We start from the raw sequence: 25,011 nt of genomic DNA on the forward strand, positions 1-25,011 counted from the left end.
GTACTTGCTTTTTTGCAATGCCACTTTGTATATGAAAGTCTGATGAGCTTTCTAAAAAAGTATACCAACACATTCCACCTTGACAAAGGCTGAAAGGACAGTTCTTTAACCCCTGTTGAGTGAATGAAGCCTATGGATATGTTTAACATATACAAGAGCTTTCCCATTAGCTCAGTCTACTGAGCTAGCTGCAGTGTCTTTGGATACCCTAGAGCTCCTGCAACTTTATGTTTGACTTTCCAGACCTTAATGTTTACTGCACATATTAAACTGTTTCTAAGCTCATTCTCATACTCTATTTTATTTCTTCCCAAGACTGTAATAGAACCATTATGGCAGCCATTTTTGAATGAAAAAGGCTGTTATTTTGCTTCCACCAAGTGGAAATGGAGCACCTGAAGTCATGATTCCTCCACTCAGTGTGTCTTGGACACAGTAAGTGACAGTTTTGCTGCCCTATGGAATCAAGGTCATTTTGAGCTGTCAGTTTGGTGAGTGACAGCTGAGTCGTTCGATCTTGTGCAGAGGTGTGCTGAGCTGTCGGTATTTTGATAAACAGCTAAGCGCTGAGCTTTTGGTATTTTAATCTGAGACTGGGAGGTGCTGAGCTTCCTTCAGGTATTCCCTGTTCTGGGTAATTAACCAGCTACTTAGCTAAGCTGTCAGTCCCAGATCACTGTCAGTTGTAGCTTTCAGCTCAGTGGTGTGTTTGCTGAGTGCTGTGTGCTCTAACTCTGATATTTTGATCTTTGTTGTCGGACCTTGGATTTGCATTTTGTCTACTTTTTTGTATTACCCCTTTTGCCTTGATGCACTCTGACCAAGGAATTCTGATGCTGGACTGTGACCTGACTACACCTTTTTCTCTTTTCCTCTATTTTAGGCGTATCCTCCAGGTTCTTGACTCTCGGACTCTTTGACTTCCTCCGACTCCCGGCTTGTCCATGAGAAGTAACTCAGCATCACATCTGACCTGTTAGAAGACAAAATCCATGTAGGATCTATCTGATTTTTCTCTCTGATCTATTTTGAGTCCTTAATTAGGATCTTTCACTAGTTTTATAATGCTAAACAGAACAAATCATAGAATAGTGGCTGCAGAGCTGAATAATACATTTTATTTTATTTTTAATTTTTCATCTCCTTTGAAGAGGTATTTGCTAGTAAAGTTAAGATTCTTGCCAAGACCAAGGGGGTAAAGCAGAGCTGGCAGTAACTTGGGATGAGAGCTACAGATGCAGAGGTGTTGTTGACCCTGCCTGTAATTGCACTGGTCTTTCCTCTTCAGTGATGAGTTCTGCTTTTGTATTAGATTCAATGATAGCCAGAGATTAGTCTGTAGACCACATGGGCAACGTCATCAAAAGGCCTTCACAAGGGAATGTGAAAGTTTCCCAAAACCTGTTTTCAACACAACATCAAGCCGCATGTTGCTCATACTACTGTGAGAACCCTGCATGGCCTAAACATTCTACCATGGCCTGCAGCGCCTCTGGACTTATCTCCATTGAGTACGTCTTATCAACTGTCAACTGCAATGGATCCAATAGCGGATCTTGATGATTTGTCCAAAAACACTCAATGTGGCAGAACTTTCCTCAGACATCCATTAATTAACTCACTGGTAGCAGCCAAGGTGAATAAATGTGGGAATTTCTGTGCTCAAACTCAATACTGAATAAATGAAGATATTTTGAACATTTCATATTTTCATCATTTATATCTCTTTACCATGTCTATTGATCCTGTGTGATTTCCATAATCCCACGACTTTTCCTTTTTTTGTGTTGCAATGTTCAATGTTTGCATTATTTTCAAAAAGTGAATCAAGCCCTCTTCCAGCATAGGTAAATCCACCTTATCATGTGCAGGATGCCTCGGCATTATGGTGTTTGCTAGCTTTTTCCCTATATTATTAATTTTAAATCCTTTTGATATCGCTAAGGCTTTAAGGCAATAATTATTTTATAAAACATATTTTAGAGTGGTATTCACCAATCCTTTCTTGATCATGACTGAAATGTCTCCTGTTTTTCTAGAGAGTATCATGCATGACTAGAGCAATAAAATCATATTAGTGGTAGAGTGTTCCTGGAAATGATTTATAGGTTGATGAATCTGTTTGCATCTTGCGCCAATGGTGCCATTCTTCTGTTTGTATATCTAATATGGTACACATCCGAAGTGGTAACCATTCTTCAGCCATTCTTTTTTATCCTACTTTTTATTTCCTTTATTATTTTTGTATTTAAAGGATTTGGAGAATTTTGAGGGGCTTTTTTTTAACTTAAATGCCTGTATTCTTGGCAGAAAAGCATTTTTTCAATAGGGATGTATTACAAGTGTTACTTTGGTTTCTGTCATTTATATTTATCACATTGTCGAATACCGTTCACATTGAAGTCGGTCAGGGAGCTTTATTGGGGGCTTGACTCTGTAGCACTTATCTCTTCTCTCCTGAACGATCGTCTTATCTGTCACAGCACATAAGAGGAAAAATCAGGTTTACTGACCCCAGAAACCAGACTAGCTCTTCAGCATATTCAACATAAAAAATTCTGTTGATACATATTGAACCTTCAAAAGCAAATAATACAGGGTGGGCCATTTATACAGATAAATAAATAAAATGGGAATGGTTGGTGATATCAACTCCCTGTTTGTGGCACATTAGTATATGGGATGGGGAAATCTTTTCAAGATGGGTGATGACCATGGCGGCCATTTTGCAGTCGGCCATTTTGAATCCAACGTTATTTTTTTCAATGGAAAGAGGGTCATGTGACACAACAAACTTATTGAGAATTTCACAAGAAAAACAATGGTGTGCTTGGTTTTAACGTAACTTTATTCTTTCATGAGTTATTTACAAGTTTATGACCACTTATAGTATGTGTTCAAAGTGCTGCCCATTGTGTTGGATTGTCAATGCAACCCTCTTCTCCCACTCTTGGCACACTGATGGCAACGCCACAGAAGAAATGCTAGCACAGGCTTTCAGTATCCATTGTTTCAGATGCTTCACATCTCGTATCTTCACAGCATAGACAATTGCCTTGTTTTGGTTGTGGCAAGGATGCCACGTCAACAGCTCAAATCACCGCTTCAGCTAATCACTGAGCTTGGCAGCTCATGCCATCTAAATCAGTGGAGCTGCTGAGCTCAGTGGTGGTGGCTAGGGTTGAGCGAAACGGGTCGATCATTTTCAAAAGTCGCCGACTTTTGGCTAAGTCGGCGTCTCATGAAACCCGATCCGACCCCTGTGCTTGTCGGCCATGCGGTACGCGACTTTCGCGCCAAAGTCGCGTTTCAATGACGCGAAAAGCGCCATTTCTCAGCCAATGAAGGTGAACGCAGAGTGTGGGCAGCGTGATGACATAGATCCTGGTCCCCACCATCTTAGAGAAGGGCATTGCAGTGATTGGCTTGCTGTCTGCGGCGTCACAGGGGCTATAAAGGGGCGTTCCCGCCGACCGCCATCTTACTGCTGCTGATCTGAGCTTAGGGACAGGTTGCTGCCGCTTCGTCAGAAGCAGGGAGAGCGTTAGGCAGGGTCCACTAACCACCAAACCGCTTGTGCTGCAGCGATTTCCACTGTCCAACACCACCTTCGGTGTGCAGGAACAGTGGAAGCTATTTTTTTTTTTTTTTCCCCTCAGCGCTGTAGCTCATTGGGCTGCCCTAGAAGGCTCCGTGATAGCTGTATTGCTGTGTGTACGCCACTGTGGAAACCAACTGCTTTTTTCAAAGCACATATCCTCTTGTTCCTTCCTTTCTGCACAGCTATCTTTTTTGTTTGTCCACACTTTTTATTTAATTTGTGCATCAGTCCACTCCTATTGCTGCCTGCCATACCTGGCTTACATTACTGCAGGGAGATAGTAATTGTAGGACAGTTTTTTTTTTTTTTTTGTTTTTTTTTTGTGGGAGATTAAGATTGGCATTTCTGCTACAGTGCCATCCCTGTGTGTGCCATCTCTCACTGAGTGGGCCATAGAAAGCCTATTTATTTTTTCCGTGATTTGTGTTCTAAAATCTACCTCAACACAGAAACACTACATCAATCAGTGGGAGAAAAATATTGGCCTCAGTCAGGGCTTGTGTGCCACTGCTGTGTGTGCGCTATCTCTCATTCAGTGGGCTATAGCAAGCCTATATTTTTTTTTTTTTTTTTTTTTTTTAATATTATTTGGTTTCAAAAGTCTCCCTGAAAAAAAAAAAAAACCTAAAAAAACAGTGGGAGAGTAATATTGCCCTTTCAGCTTGTGTGCCAGTCTTGACTCCTGGGTGTGCCACCTCTCTCCCTCTCATTCAGTGGGCCATAGAAAGCCTATTTATTTTTTTTTTTAAATATTATTGGGTTTCTAAAGTCTCCCTGAAAAAAACAAAAAATACATAAAAAAACAGTGGGAGAGTAATATTGCCCTTTCAGCTTGTGTGCCAGTCTTGACTCCTGGGTGTGCCACCTCTCTCCCTCTCATTCAGTGGGCCATAGAAAGCCTTTTTTTTTTTTGGTTTTTTTAATATTATTTGGTTTCTAAAGTCTCCCTGAAAAAAACAAAAAAAACATAAAAAACAGTGGGAGAGTAATATTGCCCTTTCAGCTTGTGCGCCAGTCTTGACTCCTGGTTGTGCCACCTCTCTCTCTCTAATTGTGGGCCATAGAAAGCCTATTTTTTTTTTTTTTTTAATATTATTTGGTTTCTAATTCTCCCTGAAAAAAAAAAAAAAACCTAAAAAAAAAGTGGGAGAGTAATATTGCCCTTTCAGCTTGTGTGCCAGTCTTGACTCCTGGGTGTGTCACCTCTCTCCCTCTCATTCAGTGGGCCATAGAAAGCCTATTTATTTTTTTTTTTAAATATTATTGGGTTTCTAAAGTCTCCCTGAAAAAACAAAAAATACATAAAAAAACAGTGGGAGAGTAATATTGCCCTTTCAGCTTGTGTGCCAGTCTTGACTCCTGGGTGTGCCACCTCTCTCCCTTTCATTCAGTGGGCCATAGAAAGCCTATTTTTTTTTTTTTTTTAATATTATTTGGTTTCTAATTCTCCCTGAAAAAAAAAAAAAAACCTAAAAAAACAGTGGGAGAGTAATATTGCCCTTTCAGCTTGTGTGCCAGTCTTGACTCCTGGGTGTGTCACCTCTCTCCCTCTCATTCAGTGGGCCATAGAAAGCCTATTTATTTTTTTTTTTAAATATTATTGGGTTTCTAAAGTCTCCCTGAAAAAACAAAAAATACATAAAAAAACAGTGGGAGAGTAATATTGCCCTTTCAGCTTGTGTGCCAGTCTTGACTCCTGGGTGTGCCACCTCTCTCCCTCTCATTCAGTGGGCCATAGAAAGCCTTTTTTTTTTTTGGTTTTTTTAATATTATTTGGTTTCTAAAGTCTCCCTGAAAAAAACAAAAAAAACATAAAAAACAGTGGGAGAGTAATATTGCCCTTTCAGCTTGTGCGCCAGTCTTGACTCCTGGTTGTGCCACCTCTCTCTCTCTAATTGTGGGCCATAGAAAGCCTTTTTTTTTTTTTTTTTTAATATTATTTGGTTTCTAAAGTCTCCCTGAGAAAAAAAAATAAATAAATTAGGTGGGAGATTAATATTGACATTAGTGCTTGAGTGACAGTCCTGCGTGTGTGTCATCTCTGTGATTTTGTGCCACAGAAAACAGAGTGTGTAACATTGTGCCTGATTTTCCTTGTGGTCTCACCAACCTGTTAAGGGATATTGAAATCATACTGAAGTTATAGCTCACCGTGTAAGTTGTTTGATAGCAACAAATAAAGTTACTTTGGTTAAGATTTTAAAACAATGAGGAAGTCTGGTGCAAGAGGTCGTCGTGGGCGTTCATTGTCAGCTGGTAATGATGGTAGTGGTAGTGGAGCATCAGGTGGTCGTGGGGATAAAAATATTCCACCTAAGTCTGGAGCTGTGGAGCCAGTTTCGTCGTCAGGCTACACAAGGCCTCGAACGCTCTCTTTTCTGGGAGTAGGAAAACCGCTTTTAAAGGCGGAGCAGCAACAGCAAGTTTTGGCTTACATTGCAGACTCAGCCTCTAGCTCTTTTGCCTCCTCTTCCGAAACTGGTAAATGTAAAAGCAGCGCGTCGCTTGTGGATGTTCACGGTCAGGGACAAGTCGCTTCCTTGTCCTCCTCAGCAAAAACTACAACAAGAGAGAAGGATGCAGCAGGCGACACAACGGGTCACTCCATGGAGCTCTTTACACATACCGTCCCTGGCTTAGAAAGTGAAACATTTAACAGGCCATGCCCATTACAAGTATATTCTGACATGGAGTGCACTGATGCACAGCCACAGCCAGAGTACTATGCTGCTCCTTTGACTCAGACCACCACATTGCCCTCTCAGGGTACAGATCCACAATCAGACCCTGATGAGACTATGTTGCCCCGCCACGAACGCTATACCACCGACCGACACAGTGACACAGACGAAGTTGCACACGAGCTTGAAGAGGAGGTAATAGATGACCCAGTTATTGACCCCGATTGGCAGCCATTGGGGGAACAGGGTGCAGGCGGCAGTAGTTCAGAAGCGGAGGTGGAGGAGGGGCCGCAGCAGGCATCAACATCGCAACAGGTTCCATCTGCCGGGCCCGTATCTGGACCAAAACGCGTGTCAAAGCCAAAACCTGTTGGAGCACAGCGTTGCCATCCGGTTAAAGCTCAGTCTGCAATCCCTGAAAAGGGATCAGAGTCTAGGAAGAGTGCAGTCTGGCATTTTTTTAAACAACATCCAACTGATCAGCGCAAAGTCATCTGTCAAAAATGTTCAACTAGCTTAAGCAGAGGTCAGAATCTGAAAAGTCTAAATACTAGTTGCATGCATAGACACTTAACCACCATGCATTCTCAAGCCTGGACTAACTACCAAACGTCCCTCAAGGTTGTAGCACCCTCGGCCAATGAAGCTAGTCAGCAACGCAACATCCCTTCCGTCACTGTAAGGCCACCATTTTCCGCACCACCGGCAGTATCTGTGCAGGTTTCTTTGCCAGCCAAAAGCAGTCAGGGTCAGGGAATCACCAGTTTTGTAGGAGGAAATATTGCATGTAGGGCACCGGCGGAAACAATACCGTCTCCAACCGTCTCTCAGTCTGCCATGTCCACCGGCACACCCGAAAGTTCCACGATCTACAGCTCTCCAGTCCAGCTCACCCTACATGAGACTCTGGTTAGAAAAAGGAAGTACTTATCCTCGCATCCGCGTACACAGGGTTTTAACGCCCACATAGCTAGACTAATCTCGTTAGAGATGATGCCCTACCGGTTAGTTGAAAGCGAAGCTTTCAAAGCCCTGATGGAGTACGCTGAACCACGATACGAGCTACCCAGTCGACACTTTTTTTCCAGAAAAGCCATCCCAGCCCTGCACCAGCATGTTAAACAGCGCATCGTCCATGCACTCAGGCAATCTGTGAGTACAAAGGTGCACCTGACTACAGATGCATGGACCAGTAGGCATGGCCAGGGACGTTATGTGTCCATCACGGCACACTGGGTGAATGTGGTGGATGCAGGGTCCACAGGCGACATCAATTTAGGGACAGTTGTGCCTAGCCCACGGTCTAGGAAACAGTTGGCTGTAGGCGTTCGCACCCCCTCCTCCTCCTCCTCGTCCTCCTGCAGAAGCTACAGCTCTTCCACAGAACGCAGTCGGCCAACCACTCCATCGGCAGATGACACTGTTGCACACCAGTTGTCCCATTATGGGCCAGCTACTGCCAAGCGTCAGCAGGCTGTATTGGCTATGAAGTGTTTGGGCGACAACAGACACACCGCGGAAGTTCTGTCCGAGTTCTTGCAACAAGAAACGCAGTCGTGGCTGGGCACAGTAGATCTTGAGGCAGGCAAGGTAGTGAGTGATAACGGAAGGAATTTCATGGCTGCCATCTCCCTTTCCCAACTGAAACACATTCCTTGCCTGGCTCACACCTTAAACCTGGTGGTGCAGTGCTTATTGAAAACTTATCCTGGGTTCTCCGACCTGCTCCTCAAAGTGCGTGCACTTTGCTCACATATCCGACGTTCGCCTGTACACGCCAGCCGTATGCAGACCTATCAGCGGTCTTTGAACCTTCCCCAGCATCGCCTAATCATAGACGTTGCAACAAGGTGGAACTCAACACTGCACATGCTTCAGAGACTGTGCGAACAGAGGCGTGCTGTTATTTATTTGTGGGAGGATACACGGGCAGGCAGTAGGATGGCAGACATGGAGTTGTCAGGTGTGCAGTGGTCGAAGATACAAGACATGTGTCAAGTCCTTCAGTGTTTTGAGGAATGCACACGGCTGGTTAGTGCAGACAACGCCGTAATAAGCATGAGCATCCCCCTAATGCGTCTGCTGATGCAAAGTTTGACGCACATAAAGGAGCAGGCGTCTGCACCAGAGGAAGAGGGAAGCCTTGATGACAGTCAGCCATTGTCTGGTCAGGGCAGTGTACAGGACGAGGTAGCGGGCGAAGAGGAGGTGGAGGACGAGGAGGATGATGGGGATGAGTATATTTTTAATGCGGAAACTTTCACGGGGGCACAGGAAATTGGTTGCGTGTCACGGCCGGGTTCTGGTTTTTTGAGGGACACAAGTGACGTAGATTTGCCTGCAACTGCCCCTCAACCAATCACAACCGGAGATTTGACAAGTGGAACTTTGGCCCACATGGCGGATTATGCCTTACGTATCCTACAAAGGGACACACGCATTACGAAAATGATGAACGATGACGATTACTGGTTGGCCTGCCTCCTTGATCCACGCTATAAAGGCAAATTGCAAAATATTATGCCACATGAGAACTTGGAACTAATATTAGCAACCAAACAATCAACTCTTGTTGACCGTTTGCTTCAGGCATTCCCAGCACACAGCGCACGTGATCGTTCTCACACGAGCTCCAGGGGGCAGCAGACTAGGAGTGTTAGGGGTGCACACATCAGAAGTGGCGTTGGACAGAGGGGTTTTCTGACCAGGTTGTGGAGTGATTTTGCTATGACCGCAGACAGGACAGGTACTGCTGCATCAATTGAAAGTGACAGGAGACAACATTTGTCCAGTATGGTTACTAACTATTTTTCATCCCTTATCGATGTTCTCCCTCAACCGTCATTCCCATTTGATTACTGGGCCTCCAAATTAGACACCTGGCCAGAATTGGCAGAATATGCATTGCAGGAGCTTGCTTGCCCGGCAGCAAGTGTCCTATCAGAAAGAGTATTCAGTGCTGCAGGGTCAATATTAACCGAAAAAAGGACTCGTCTGGCTACCCAAAATGTTGACGATCTAACATTCATTAAAATGAACCACAACTGGATTTCAAAATCTTTTGCCCCACCTTGCCCGGCCGACACCTAGCTTTCCTATGAAAAGCTCTTGCCTGTGAATTACTTTTCTAATGTCTAATTTGCTGCTGCAGATTGTACAGCATACGACATGTTTACACCTCCCTAAATGGCCAAACTCCCCACACGGGGCCGTGGTATCGCGACTTGGCGCAAGCACCCGTGAGACTGCTGTTTGTCTGAAGAGGTGGGTGTGCTCGCTTTTGGTTGACGGCATTGCTACTGGGTCCCTCATAGTACAATGTAGTGTCTCTGGCGGTGGTGGTGCGCACCCAACGTCAGACACACCGTTGTAACATGAGTGGCCCTGGGGCGGTCCCGCCGGCCTCAAGAGAGTTCCCCCCTACCCCAGCTCAAACTGGGCTCTACTACGTGCAAAATTATGTCGCACAGCTCCACCAATCTTTAGTCTATTCGCTGACATCATTCAATGTCTGGCACTGACAATACAAATTTGTAGACATCTATGATGCAACTTAAAGTAGTCTGTGTCTGTGTCCTATATTGGCACCATTAAATAGTTACTGCCAAATTACTATGTCAGAAACACAGCAGATGAGCCCACCCCTGTACCTAAGTATGCCATCTTTTTTTTTGTTTTGGTTGTTTTGCGAGACATTAACATCTATTTATATTTTGGGAGTACTGGGACAGACACTCCTTGCACTACTCCTCCACTCAGCACCAAGCTGCCTGCCCGTGTATCCATGTAACCGCTGTAAAACTGCCATGAGCCTATTGTTTGTTATTTTAGGCCTTTGATAGCCTGTCTGCGGTCCCTACTCCTCCACTGACCACCAAGCTGCCTGCCCGTGTATCCATGTAACCGCTGTAAAACTGCCATGAGCCTATTGTTTGTTATTTTAGGCCTTTGAAGCCTTTCTGCGCTCCCTCCTTCCACTAGTCCTCCACTGACCAGACCACTGCTGCCCGTGTACCCCTGGAACCAATTTTAAAGTGCCTACAGCCAGCCCATTTTATTGTGTTAGGCCTTCGAAGCCTGTCTGCGGTCCCTCCTTCCACTAGGCCTCCACTGACCAGACCACTGCTGCCCGTGTACCCCTGGAACCAATTTTAAAGTGCCTACAGCCAGCCCATTTTATTGTGTTAGGCCTTCGAAGCCTGTCTGCGGTCCATACTTCCACTAGTCCTCCACTGACCAGACCACTGCTGCCCGTGTACCCCTGGAACCAATTTTAAAGTGCCTACAGCCAGCCCATTTTATTGTGTTAGGCCTTCGAAGCCTGTCTGCGGTCCATACTTCCACTAGGCCTCCACTGACCAGACCACTGCTGCCCGTGTACCCCTGGAACCAATTTTAAAGTGCCTACAGCCAGCCCATTTTATTGTGTTAGGCCTTCGAAGCCTGTCTGCGGTCCATACTTTAAATACTCCTCCACTCACCACCAAGCTGCCTGCCCGTGTATCCATGTAACCGCTGTAAAACTGCCATGAGCCTATTGTTTGTTATGTTAGGCCTTTGATAGCCTGTCTGCGGTCCTTACTTTAAATACTCCTCCACTCACCACCTAGCTGCCTGTGTATCCATGTAACCGATGTAAAACTGCCATGACTGCCTACTGTTTGTTATTTTAGGCCTTTGATAGCCTGTCTGCGGCCCCTACTTGCAATACTCCTCCACTGACCACAATGCTGCCTGGAGTGCCTGCCTGTGTATCCATGTAACCGATGTAAAACTGCCATGACTGCCTACTGTTTGTTATTTTAGGCCTTTGATAGCCTGTCTGCGGCCCCTACTTGCAATACTCCTCCACTGAGCACAATGCTGCCTGGAGTGCCTGCCTGTGTATCCATGTAACCGATGTAAAACTGCCATGACTGCCTACTGTTTGTTATTTTAGGCCTTTGATAGCCTGTCTGCAGCCCCTACTTGCAATACTCCTCCACTGACCACACCAATGCTGCCCGTGTACCCCTGGAACCTATTTAAAAGTTCATAGAGCCTAGTTATATATTTTATTTACTATTAATAAGGCCATGATGGACTACGCTGTACCACGCTACAAGCTAACCAGTCGACACTTCTTTTGCGAGAAAAGCCATCCCAACCCTCCACCAGCATGTAGAAGACCGCATTGTCCATGCACTCTGGCAATCTGTGAGTACAAAGGTGCACCTGACAACAGACGCATGGACCTGTAGGCATGGCCACGGAAGATTACGTGTCCATTACGGCGCAATGGGTTAATGTGGTGGATGCATGGTCCACAGGGGACAGCCTACTAAGTCTGTCTGCAGTCCCTAATTCAAATTGTCCTCCACTGTCTAAATCGGAACTTCCACCTTCTGGCTTTCGGCCTATAGTATCAGAAATTAAACTGCATTTGGCCTTCAACTTTGGTTAGGGCCTACTAACGGCTTCTGCCCCTCCCTGGTGTTGCCCTCAACTAAATAAAGCTGAGCTTCAACCTTCCGGCTCTCATTATGTGGTTTAAAAAAAAAAAATGGTGGTTAGGGCCTACTAACGGCTTCTGCCCCTCCCTGGTGTTGTCCTCAACTAAATAAAGCTGAGCTTCAACCTTCCGGCTCTCATTAAGTGGTTTTAAAAAAAAAATGGTGGTTAGGGCCTACTAACGGCTTCTGCCCCTCCCTGGTGTTGTCCTCAACTAAATAAAGCTGAGCTTCAACCTTCCGGCTCTCATTAAGTGGTTTTAAAAAAAAAAAAAATGGTGGTTAGGGCCTACTAACGGCTTCTGCCCCTCCCTGGTGTTGTCCTCAACTAAATAAAGCTGAGCTTCAACCTTCCGGCTCTCATTATGTGGTTTTAAAAAAAAAAATGGTGGTTAGGGCCTACTAACGGCTTCTGCCCCTCCCTGGTGTTGTCCTCAACTAAATAAAGCTGAGCTTCAACCTTCCGGCTCTCATTAAGTGGTTTTTAAAAAAAAATGGTGGTTAGGGCCTACTAACGGCTTCTGCCCCTCCCTGGTGTTGTCCTCAACTAAATAAAGCTGAGCTTCAACCTTCCGGCTCTCATTAAGTGGTTTTAAAAAAAAAAAAATTGGTGGTTAGGGCCTACTAACGGCTTCTGCCCCTCCCTGGTGTTGTCCTCAACTAAATAAAGCTGAGCTTCAACCTTCCGGCTCTCATTATGTGGTTTAAAAAAAAAAAATGGTGGTTAGGGCCTACTAACGGCTTCTGCCCCTCCCTGGTGTTGTCCTCAACTAAATAAAGCTGAGCTTCAACCTTCCGGCTCTCATTAAGTGGTTTTAAAAAAAAAATGGTGGTTAGGGCCTACTAACGGCTTCTGCCCCTCCCTGGTGTTGTCCTCAACTAAATAAAGCTGAGCTTCAACCTTCCGGCTCTCATTAAGTGGTTTTAAAAAAAAAATGGTGGTTAGGGCCTACTAACGGCTTCTGCCCCTCCCTGGTGTTGTCCTCAACTAAATAAAGCTGAGCTTCAACCTTCCGGCTCTCATTAAGTGGTTTTAAAAAAAAAAAAAATGGTGGTTAGGGCCTACTAACGGCTTCTGCCCCTCCCTGGTGTTGTCCTCAACTAAATAAAGCTGAGCTTCAACCTTCCGGCTCTCATTAAGTGGTTTTAAAAAAAAAATGGTGGTTAGGGCCTACTAACGGCTTCTGCCCCTCCCTGGTGTTGTCCTCAACTAAATAAAGCTGAGCTTCAACCTTCCGGCTCTCATTATGTGGTTTTAAAAAAAAAAATGGTGGTTAGGGCCTACTAACGGCTTCTGCCCCTCCCTGGTGTTGTCCTCAACTAAATAAAGCTGAGCTTCAACCTTCCGGCTCTCATTATGTGGTTTTAAAAAAAAAAATGGTGGTTAGGGCCTACTAACGGCTTCTGCCCCTCCCTGGTGTTGTCCTCAACTAAATAAAGCTGAGCTTCAACCTTCCGGCTCTCATTATGTGGTTTTAAAAAAAAAAATGGTGGTTAGGGCCTACTAACGGCTTCTGCCCCTCCCTGGTGTTGTCCTCAACTAAATAAAGCTGAGCTTCAACCTTCCGGCTCTCATTAAGTGGTTTTAAAAAAAAAATGGTGGTTAGGGCCTACTAACGGCTTCTGCCCCTCCCTGGTGTTGTCCTCAACTAAATAAAGCTGAGCTTCAACCTTCCGGCTCTCATTAAGTGGTTTTAAAAAAAAAATGGTGGTTAGGGCCTACTAACGGCTTCTGCCCCTCCCTGGTGTTGTCCTCAACTAAATAAAGCTGAGCTTCAACCTTCCGGCTCTCATTAAGTGGTTTTAAAAAAAAAAAAAATGGTGGTTAGGGCCTACTAACGGCTTCTGCCCCTCCCTGGTGTTGTCCTCAACTAAATAAAGCTGAGCTTCAACCTTCCGGCTCTCATTAAGTGGTTTTAAAAAAAAAATGGTGGTTAGGGCCTACTAACGGCTTCTGCCCCTCCCTGGTGTTGTCCTCAACTAAATAAAGCTGAGCTTCAACCTTCCGGCTCTCATTAAGTGGTTTTAAAAAAAAAAAAAATGGTGGTTAGGGCCTAATAACGGCTTCTGCCCCTCCCTGGTGTTGCCCTCAACTAAATAAAGCTGAGCTTCAACCTTCTGCTCCAAATTACCATTTTAAAAAATGCAATAGGCTTTTCCGGCCTACTAAAGGTGTCTGCCCCTCCCTGGTGTTGTCCTCAACTGAACAAAGCTGAGCTTCCACATTCTGGCTTTCGCCCTATACTATCAGATATTAAACTGCATTTGGCCTACTAGTGTGGTTAGGCCCTTGAAACAGTGTCTGCTGCTCTTGGGTTTGCTACTCCACTGAACAAAGCAATGCCGCCTGTTTAGTCCTGTTACCAATTTTGAACTGCATGTAGCCTACTTTATTCTTTGGCCCTATATCTGTTTCCTCCTCATCCTGCCCATTGCCCAGCCACTGCTAAATGAGTCTGCTGGTACATTGACCTAGACCACTACATTCCCCTTGTACTCTACACAGCCAGAATCTGTCCCTGCTGAAAGTAAGGTTCCCCTTCCCGCATGTTATACCACCTTACACAGGGACAAAGAGGAAGGTGCAGATGAAAGTGCAGGTTCCTTCATCAGGTGGGGGGGCATACTCGTTGGCGACGTCACTGGCACAGGGCCCCTCAGAGTACGCAAAAGTGTCGCTGCTGGTGGGAGGCGCCCCCGCCATGCAAACACACCGCCGTACTTTGAGGGGCCCTGTGCCAGTGGCAATGCGAACGAGTGGGCCCCCCCTGCTTGCTCAGGATCACAGCACTTGCAACTTTTAAATACTTACCTTTCCCTGCAACACCGCCGTGACGTAGTCCGCATTTCCTGGGCCCACGAAAAACTTGAGCCAGCCCTACTCCCCCCACAACTTTCCCCCAATTCCCTATGCCCAACTATTATTATACAGTTAATTAAGATTGGCAAGCTTCAGAAACAAGAATGGATGTTTTTGGCATTAAAATGGGCACTGTAGGTGTTTTCCTGGCCTCCACTCACTGCCGACTATGCTTCCCCATTGACTTGCATTGGGTTTCGTGTTTCGGTCGATCCCCGACTTTTAGCGATAATCGGCCGACTGCACTCGACTCGACTCTGGACAAAATCGGGTTTCCCAAAACCCTACTCGATCTTAAAAAAATGAAAGTCGCTCAACCCTAGTGGTGGCTGCAGTGGTAATGTGAGCTGTTGATATGACGTTACTACTGCAGCCCAAGCATAGAGAACAGACTAGCAACAGGGAGTCGGGGAGGGTGAGCACTATATTTATCTTTTTTGCTAGCATGTGATCATTTGGGAACTTTTTTTTAGAAAAGTGGAAAACTCCTTCATCTCCTTACACCTACAACCCAACAGCTTCATAAATCTAATTAGCGGGTGGACGTTCATCCCTTGAGAGTGGTGGTGGATATGCGGATATGCACAAAGTCAGGTGGGATACTCCTACTTCACCAAGGCCAAGCTCGTAAATAGGAAGCATTTTTACAGAAATGTTTAAATTATGGCAAAATTATATATTTTCACCAAAATCATGAAAGTCTGTAGACCTGAATAACCTAAAGAAGGTATATCATTGACTATGACCAACTGTATGTAATGAAGGTTATTATTCAGTAGCGGTAAATCTATATTCGGTATAATCTTCTGTAGATAGAGCACACAAAGCTTCTCTGGATACAGCTGAACCAAAGCGCAGATCATACAGTTATTTAAAATGGTTTTTCCACTTGCTTGTCTGTAGATGATGGTTAGAGAGGACTTATTGCAACTGAACATGAAAAAAGCCACATGTAGGCACAGGTCATCGGTAAATGACAAAGAACTTTCTGTTAGCGTGGCCATCTCTATCCTCTTTTTCACTTCAATGGCAGGTGTGCAGCATTTTAGTGTAAAGATGGAGTCTGTGGCCCAATGAGGCAGAACATGTCTTTGAATGGCGTCATCAACACCTGACTGTAGACGAGTCTCACGCAAACTCCATCACCTTACACATCATTGTGAAGTCGCATTTAGCTAAACGTTATAGATTCATGCTGTATTGTTAACATCTAAGGCAGACTGTGACTATATAACCATGGGGTAGGAAACGATCATATTCCCCGCATGGTGATCAGTGAAATGAGCACATTAGCATGAAAAGCGCAATAATCTTGTGAAGGAGGTATCATATACAACACTGCCTGCACATCTAACAATTAATCAGCACTGCCTATTGCTAGCTAGAGGAAAGATTTACAATGTCATGTTCCAAATGTTTAAGTATGATTAATTATTATTACTCACAGAAGGTGCTGAAGATAAGAAGTAGATTTAAAGAGACTCTGTCAGCAGGTTTTGCAACCTAATCTGAGAGCAACATGATGTAGGGGCAGAGACCCTGATTCTAGCAATGTGTCATTTACTGGGCTGCTTGATGTAGTTTTGATAAAATCACTGTTTTATCAGCAGGAGATTATCACTAGATGATTGCTGCCAGGTAGTCGTCCATAATCATGAGCTCTGCATAACCCCACCCCTACCACTGATTGGCAGCTTTCTTCCTTTGCACAGAGTACATAGAAAGCTGCCAATCAGTGGTGTGAGCAGGGTTGTACAAAGTTCAGCATTCAGAGAACTGGTAGATGATCTGCAGCAGATAAAACTGTGATTTTATCAAAACTGCAGCAAGCAACCCACTAAGTGACACATTGCTGGAATCAGGGTTTCTGCCCCTAAATCATGCTGCTCTCAGATGGGGGAGCAAAAACCTAATGACAAATTCCCTTTAACAGACACATAGTTAATTGGGCAAAACCGCACACTGTATTGTGTTTGACATTATGAAGTGTGGTCTACTGATGACTATCTTTCCTTCTTTTTTGGTTAAAAATGGATATGGCATAATTGATGCAATGTAAACTAATGATATGGTGTTTTTGACAGACGTGCAATTTAAATACACAATCCAAATAGAAAGCACAAGACCCAATTTTTGAGATGGTAGTAAATTGAAATATCAGCAAAATAAGTTTTATGAATCCTGGAAATGCACGTTAGTAGATTTTCTCAACGCCTGCTTGTCCAAGAAGCATTTTCGGACACTGTAAGGTTAATGAGCACTTTTCTGTCCATTGCATACCACGTATATGACATATTTCACCAGTTTGTTATTTTGAAGATTCTATTTCTGTCACTTTCTATGAGCTATTAGAGAGTAGCTGGTATAAAGTCTCCTAAGCAATGAACACATAAAAACATGAGCAGATTTTTCCTCTATTTCACTGTAACAGAACCCTCAAGCAAACCAAGAGCATGGAAGATTTAGCAAGCAGTACTGAGCATTGTAGCTGTGGAACCAGCTCTGGGTAACTTACAAAACCATTGCCTCTGCTGACCTACTGTAACTCTGTCTCTCACTCAGATGCTTCCCTTCTCTTTACTCTTCCCCTCCCCCCAATCCAGAGGCATCTATGGGCAGCATGTAAACTGGTCCCTCTGTCATACATTTCTATTTTTGGAATATAATTTGGGTTTTCTTTTGAATGTTTGGTGCAAATATTGAAATTTGTGTATTTCTGAAGAACACTCTGTTTATCGCAGTTACTTGAAATGTGTCCTGTTTTAATATTTGATTTGGGGCTGTTGGGAAATGAATAACATTCACAGTTTGCAGCTGTTGTCATGAACAAGGAATCTGTTTAGATAACTAATTAGTGCATACGTTATTTAACAATGTTACTGCAGTGCTACATGATGCTTAAAAATGACATATCTAGTGTGTGTAAATGTCCTGTGTCATCTAAAATGATTAATACGTTTGTTATTTCATATTGAATTTAATTTAGTTATTATAGACTTTTTCAAGTCAACATTAACCAGGTCAACACATCCATGTACTTTACTAGTTAACGCAAGGGGACAATATGTGGACCATAAGTGCACCCACCGATGACCACCCAACCTTTAGATTGGTCCTTCCAGCTGACTTATTAGCCAAAGAGTAGATCCAATAAGTCCACCTGTTCAGCTGTGAGTCAGGTTTCTTAGCCATTTTCTAGGGGATCCCTACCAATCCTGTTTCATCTCATTGACATATATTGGGTCGGTCTGGTTTACAGGTGTTTTATGTTAAAAATGGACTGCAGAATTATGTATTGTTCACTGTAAAAAATAACTTGGAACAGAAAAATCAAAGTAATGTGAACAGGGTCACAACAGGAACATCAGGTAGGATCCAGCTATTAGAGGACTCATCTTGTGATGGCCTACTGCTCGGAGATCTCTGTACAACACACAACTATACCTGTTTTCTACCTAAAATAATGATTGATTGTAAGGGCACAGCACTCGGAGCAATGTTATTCAGTTGCGCTGCGTGAGGATGCACCAGTCTCTTACAATGATCTCACCTATACAAGTCTAAGGGTGCAGAAAAAAAATTGGATCCAATGTAGGTCATCTGTATAGCTTCCGATTTTTACTGATCCATTGCCAACATTATTACTGTAAGAAAATGTACTTGGTCTTGTAACTTTTACTAATTCCTGATTTATCAAAATGGACAGTATATGGATGAGAATATTGTCATTTTTTTTTCTCAATTAAAAACCTACAATTTTTGTATACACTTTTGTGAATTTAGAACCAACCCACTAGAGCATAACAATATACAAAGTAATATCAAGTGAGACGCAACCAATGCAATAAATATAAAGAATATATGATGAAGAGTTAAAGTCTCATAAACCTATAACTTTTATTGAAATTATTAAAAAAGAACTACAGGTAAAAAAGTTGAGTAACCCAATGGAGGACCAAATGTGTAAAATGGATATTAAATGTAGTATCTATTATTTAATATACAAAGTATCTTTTTCCAATGACTTTTGGTTTTATATAGCAAGTGCTTGCCAGTGCATATAGAGTATACCAGATTATACCACCGTGATGAAATAAGTGTTCAAAATAAACAATAGTAAAGCACTTATATTTTACATTTTACAGTGGGAAAGACTGATGTGACATGTGTTCCTGGTGCCCCAACGTACGTTTCACCCAAGCTTCGTCAAGGGGCATAATAATTATTGACTGTAAGGGTACAATGTTATTCAGTTGTGCTGCGTGAAGATCCACCAGTCTATTCTGTAGTTACAATGAGAATCAACTAATCAAGTCTAAGGGTGCACAACAAAATTGGATCAGAAATGGATCATCTGTATATCATCCGATTTTTTTCAGATATATTGCATACATTATTAATGTAAGAAAATGCATTTTGTCTTATAAATTTTACTAATTCCCGATACATCAAAATGGATGGCATACACATGCGAAAAATGGACATACAGGTGACAAAAATTGTCTGTTTTTTGTCAGTGAAAAACCTATGATTTTTTGTATACACTTGTGTGAATTTAGCCTTAAGTATAAGGGCTCATGCATATAACCATAATACCGCCAAGATGTACAAAGCTATAATACAGCTCCCATCCCAGTGTATTGGCCTTCATTGCTCCTGACACGAATGGCACATGGAGAAGGTAACAAAAGAGGAAGCACATGTGTGAGGAATATGCACCCTCATGTCCAGGCAGACCAGTGATGGAAGCATTTAGGGGTATAGGCAGGGTAAGCACTGATCTCTGAGGTTATTACCATGTAGTATGTGATTGTTTTAACCATACCTAGATGATATGTCTTCTCGGCACAGGTGAGTGACACCCAATTAGGAAGGTGCTAGAACTCGTAGCCTATGTGAAATGCTGAAGAGCAAATCTGCACGTTAGTCTATTCAGTGATTTCACAGCTCCTGTGACTGCAGAACCAGGAAATTTACTGAGGAGTCTGATAGAACTAGGAGACAACTACTGTCAGATCCAAAGTAGGCATCCAGGGTGTCACCGAGGATTTCCAGGAACGTATATAATGAAGAAAAAGCTGAAAATAATACTCATAATGTGACAGCAGAGAAGCGGGAGGAAGTCAGGAAATGCTCATTTCCTCATTTTCATTTTTTAAGGTTAGCAAATTTTCTTTATTTTTAATCATAGATGCTCTTTAAGTAGCACATGTTTTTAGATGTATGTAGGCAGCTTTTAGGTTGGGTCGTAATTGTTGTATTTTATCTTGGATCAATCCTTTCAGCATGTGCATGTAGAATAAACTAGAATCGCCTATAGTATAATAATCAGCATGCTCACAGTAGCATGGGATATGCAAGGAAATGAATGCTGTGACCTTGCAGGTTATGCACATTGATGTCAATGTGTAAGGGGAGAAATAGTTGCAAATAATAAGGACCGTTTCCCAGTACATGGAGAGAATAGATAAAAAAAGCCAAGTCAAATACTGCAAGCTTCGCTGGAACTTTACTGGACAAAAGGCTGGAGTCACTTTAAAGGGAATCTGATTCCTCCCTCTTTAGTAAATTCTTTTAATCTACATGAAATATTTCTGGGTCATCTATCCTCAGACCTTAGCCTTGTGCTATTGTTTTGTGAGAAGGCTACATGCCTTATAAGATGAGATGCAGTATGGTCTGCAAGAAATTGGACAGATGGGAAGAAGGATGCAGGTGATAACTAAAGAACTTTACTCACAAGGAGGCACCAAGATTGATGGTTTTAATAGGGTCTGAGATGTCACCATCCCTCCCGTGGTCGGCTCTTGATGGTAGCGATACCTTGCAGGAGCCTGTCTGATCACTTTTCACTCTTTTGCCGTCTACCCTTTTACAATTGCCATCTTTATTGTTCCTTTATGGCCCTAACTAAGCCATGGGGTGGCAGATCTTAATGACAAGTGCTTAGGTCCAGCCAAACACATTACATGGCTGTTGGCTGAGCAAGGACTCGGCGGCTCATCTGTCCGGCAGTCATCTCAGCCGTCTCTCCCATACACAGGAGAACTTGCTCACCCGAGCGCTCATGTGTTCTCTATGAGAATTGACAATTGGAAATTGGACATGCCAGTTCCTTGACTTCTCTCACAATCATTTGTCCGGGGCTCCCATACACATTAGACTGTTGGACAAACCCGTCATTTTCAACAGCTTCGTCTGACGGAACTCTAATATGTATGGTGGGTTTTATTTACCTAACACTGATAACAAACTCTCTGTTTTCTCATCTCATCCGTCTCTTGTGCCGGTTCTTGTCTGATCCCTATGGGCAGGAAAGTGCCCTGGTGACCCAAGACCCATGTGGCCTGGAACACATTTAAAGGAAATCTGTCAGCAGGTTTTTGCTGTGTAATCTGAGGACAGTATGAGGAAGGGGTTAAATCACTGAACTCAGCAATGTGTCACTTATTAGGCTGTGTGCTGTTGTTTACTTACAATGAAAGTTTTATTACTAGGGAATTAACATTGCCCAGACTAGCTGCCTCATGCCAAGTGGTCTGACCACGCCTCCTCCTGTGATATGCAGCTAACTGTCAATATGCAATGTCCATAGAGAGCTGTGGTGTGGGCGGGGTTACCTTTCTCAGCTCTGCTATGTGCTACATCTAAGAACGTTTATTGTATCACAACTGCTGCACCCAGTATACTAAATGATACATCTCTAGAATCAGGGTCTCTCTTTTTTTACATTATGCCGCTCTCAGATGAGGTAGCAAAAACCTGGTGACAGATTCCCTTTAACATTTAGGACACAGTGCAAAACCCTCACCCACTATTACCAATAACCCAATACCCATCAGTAAGAAATACCCTCCAAGCTCCTGAGCTCCTGCTTAATTTTGGTAGTAAGGCAAAAGGGGAAAAGCTGCCATCAACACTAGGCCACTGTGAACATTGGTTCCTAGGGTTTAAAAGGAAGAGGAGCGTCAGTAGCCTAGGGATCACTAGTAGATAAAAAATAAAATATGGAGATTATTCTATGCACTATGTCCCAGGAGATCAGCCATTTCCATCTCCTTCTCATTAAACTCGGCAGAAAATCCTTGCTTAGTCTTCAGTAGAGCGCCTGGAACATGCTGACCGCTCTGTATGGTTGCCTTCCATTGTACCCAATTATTTCACCATGACCCTAGCGATATTGTAGCCAAAAAATAAAAATCGATGCCATGCTGCATTAGTTACTGTGTTTGGCCAGCAAACAAACAATTAGTGTCTGTAGTTACATTGTTCAGTGTTTAGGACATTTGCCGAGAAATCCTCAGGGATTTCCCCAGAGTTTTGTTCATTAATTCCTATTAATCGTGTGCCAGGCAATCCCACTTTAGAAGACTACTGCCTTATCTCCATTTAGATCCGAATATCTAAACAGTGTTACGTCTCATTGGATACAGGCTGTGGTCTTATCAAGCTGTACAATGAGATAACATTAATTATATAGCGGAAAACGGTTCTATGTCGTAGGATCACTTTAATGATTTCATTACCTTAGACGCATGATGTGCTTGTACTCTACGGAAAACATTATTCACCTCTTGTATGGAGGACATGCAGCATCTCAGCAATTAATGAGTAATTGCCTAACAGGAGGAATATATTTTGTGCTGAACTTGATGGATCCTGCAGAAGAGCTGAACATTTTAGGCTGAGATATAAAGCTGTACTCCTCGTCATGCCGGTGTCAGCTCAATCTGTCTGTACATCTGGGATGACTTTATTATGAGTTATTTACCAGGGTCCATAACTCACAGACTAAACAAATGTAGAGTTTGTGTGAGACAGACCCGCTGGTGTCTGTGACAAGCAACAGGTATTGAAAAAACAGAGATGTGTATTCAATCCGAAGATAGGATAATTGTCAGCCTCCACTTTCTTGGGCCACATCCAACAAGCTACACCACAGTGTTAAGCTTTAATGACATGAATTAATGAAGATTACACATCAGCTACCGCCTTTCTTAAGTGTCAAGCCAGTATATCTTGCTTTTATAGATTGGACAGACCTGTCTATGCCACCCACTGCTATATGGTCCAATTTCTTTAAGTTTGACATTTATTTGACGTCTGTTCCTGAGTAGCGGTCAGGATCACAAGACCTCAAACAGAATTTTGTGTAACTGTGGAGCTCTCTGAAATATCAACTTTCTGACAAACTTTAATTATGTTCTCCAATGTTCCTGAGACTTGTCATACTGGCAGTAATCTATGAGTCAAGGTCAATCAATAGTCACTAGGATTGTTTCCATCTACTCTTTTCATATGTTAGACTGATGATGAGGCATTACCAGAAATGTGAGTTTGACATGTAGGTGAAAGTAATTCACATTCTATTGCTGCTCTCAACACATACATCAACATCTCCACCCACATAAGGGTCTGTGTCAAGCATTCATTGCATCATAACACATCCATATTTAACCAACCCCTTAATCAACTCATCAACCCAAGCATCTGACATCATTTAATGGGTTATTTCTCACAGTTATAGCTAATAATTTACTGACTAGTGGAGGTCCAACTTCTGGGAGTCACTGATGTTGCACTGGCATCACTCATGTGACCGCTATGCAAATCATCTGGACAGATATGGATTATCTTCTCATTGGACAGGTGAGGAATATGGTTGTTCATTATTTTTATTCTTTTACAGGGGACATGGGCTTCAATGTATTAGGTGTGAAGGTGAGTATAACTATGTTTTTTTATTTTTATTTCAAACCAAGGAGTCTGTGTCATTTCAATTAAAGAATTTACTGGTTGTGTTTTTTTTTACAATCTAACTTTGTGGTTAGTAATGGGGGTGTCTTATAGATGCCTCTCCATTACTAACCTCTGGGCTTGATGTCAGTGGCAATAAAACAGCTGACATCAACCTCAAACCTATTACCCCACTTGCTGCTGCACCAGGGCAAATGAGAAGAGCTGAGCAAAGCACCAGAATTGGAGCATCGAATAGATGCACCTTTTATGAGATGCGTCTTTTATGGGGCGGCTGTGGGCTGCTATTTTTAGGTGGGGAGGGGGCCAATATCCATGGCCCCTTACCAGTCTCAGAACATCAGCCCCCAGCTGTCTAATTTAGCTTGGATGATTGTCAAAAATGGAGGGACCCCCTGCGTGAGAGCCATCTATTCTTGATAAACAGCCATGATAAAGTGGATACTGAGGGTTGCAGCCCGCAGCTGTCAGTTTTGCCTGTGCTGGTTATCAAAAATAAAAGAGATTTTACGGCATTTATATTTATAGCCCGGGTGCCACCTGATGAATACTCCCAACAGTGAAGCCTACTCTCTTTGTTATCAGTGACAGCGACAGCAGGCATAGGCTACTTTTTCATTAGTTGACTTCTGTGACCGGCGGTTACCTTTTTACCTCTGGTCACAGATGCTGGCTCACACAGATGAAAGCGTGGGAAATGCATCTCTCTGACCGGTGGTAAGATCATTAGCCTGTGTTTTCCGCGCTGTCACGCAGAAAACAGCATGGCAAACAATGGATGTTCGGGCCCCCCATTCATTGAATGGGGTCTGGGTTCGAGTTTGGGTACTGTTCTGGTACCCGAACCGAACTTTTGAAAATGTTCGGCCGAATCCACCGGACCAGAACATCCACGGATTTGTCCATCTCTACTCATCAGTACTGTGCTTCTTCTATTATGAGGAGGATTTGGCGGGTTTCTGCTCTGAAAACTGTTTTTTAAGTTAGTGTGTGTTCAGACTGATTTTTGTTTTAGCAGAAACTCTCAAAATCCTTCTTAAATACTCAAAACATGGTTCTGGGGATGCAGTAATGTATACAAAACAGAAAACAGCACAACAAGTTGTTTATCTTCATAATCTATGCAAAAATATATCATCCAGTAATACAAGAGATAGAAATAACTTTGCAGTATATTCACAACTGTGAAAAAATCATCTAAACTGCGGTAGGGGCTGGAGAAAGATCCTGGGTGTGGGTGATCCATGTGCAGACGTGCACTGCCATAGACTTAGTCAGTGTCTCTGCTCTCTTGCTCAATGAGGGAAACATATCTGCAGCGAGGTTTTGGGGGACCTTCCCCTTTCTTGAGCGGCTGGAGAATGACAGAGCCTCACTAATCTTGGCATCTGTTGAATTATGTGTTTAGATGTAATGTCTTTATTGTCTGTACAAGTTCCCTCTGAAATGTAAAGTTCTGCTGAATATCTTGGTAATATAGAAATAATAAAATTATTGTATTATTTATTATGGTAAAAAGTGTGAGAATCACTTTTTTAAGATCTTTAGAACTTATCTGTTGACTTTTTACGCTACAATACATATACAGCACTAATCTCCAGGACAGTACAAGGACAGGGGTTG

The 25,011-nt window shown here is 43.1% G+C and overlaps 1 protein-coding gene across 2 annotated transcripts in view; it reads right to left on the reverse strand.

Annotated features, from left to right (window-relative positions):
* The window catches only part of LOC143784206 (voltage-gated delayed rectifier potassium channel KCNH8-like), a 730,833-nt gene that overhangs the window by 697,050 nt on the left and 8,772 nt on the right, over positions 1-25,011 (reverse strand). The gene's annotated exons all lie outside the window — the stretch shown is intronic.

This window comes from Ranitomeya variabilis, chromosome 7 (genome assembly GCF_051348905.1).
Source record: "Ranitomeya variabilis isolate aRanVar5 chromosome 7, aRanVar5.hap1, whole genome shotgun sequence".
Classification (NCBI taxonomy): Eukaryota; Metazoa; Chordata; class Amphibia; order Anura; family Dendrobatidae; genus Ranitomeya; species Ranitomeya variabilis.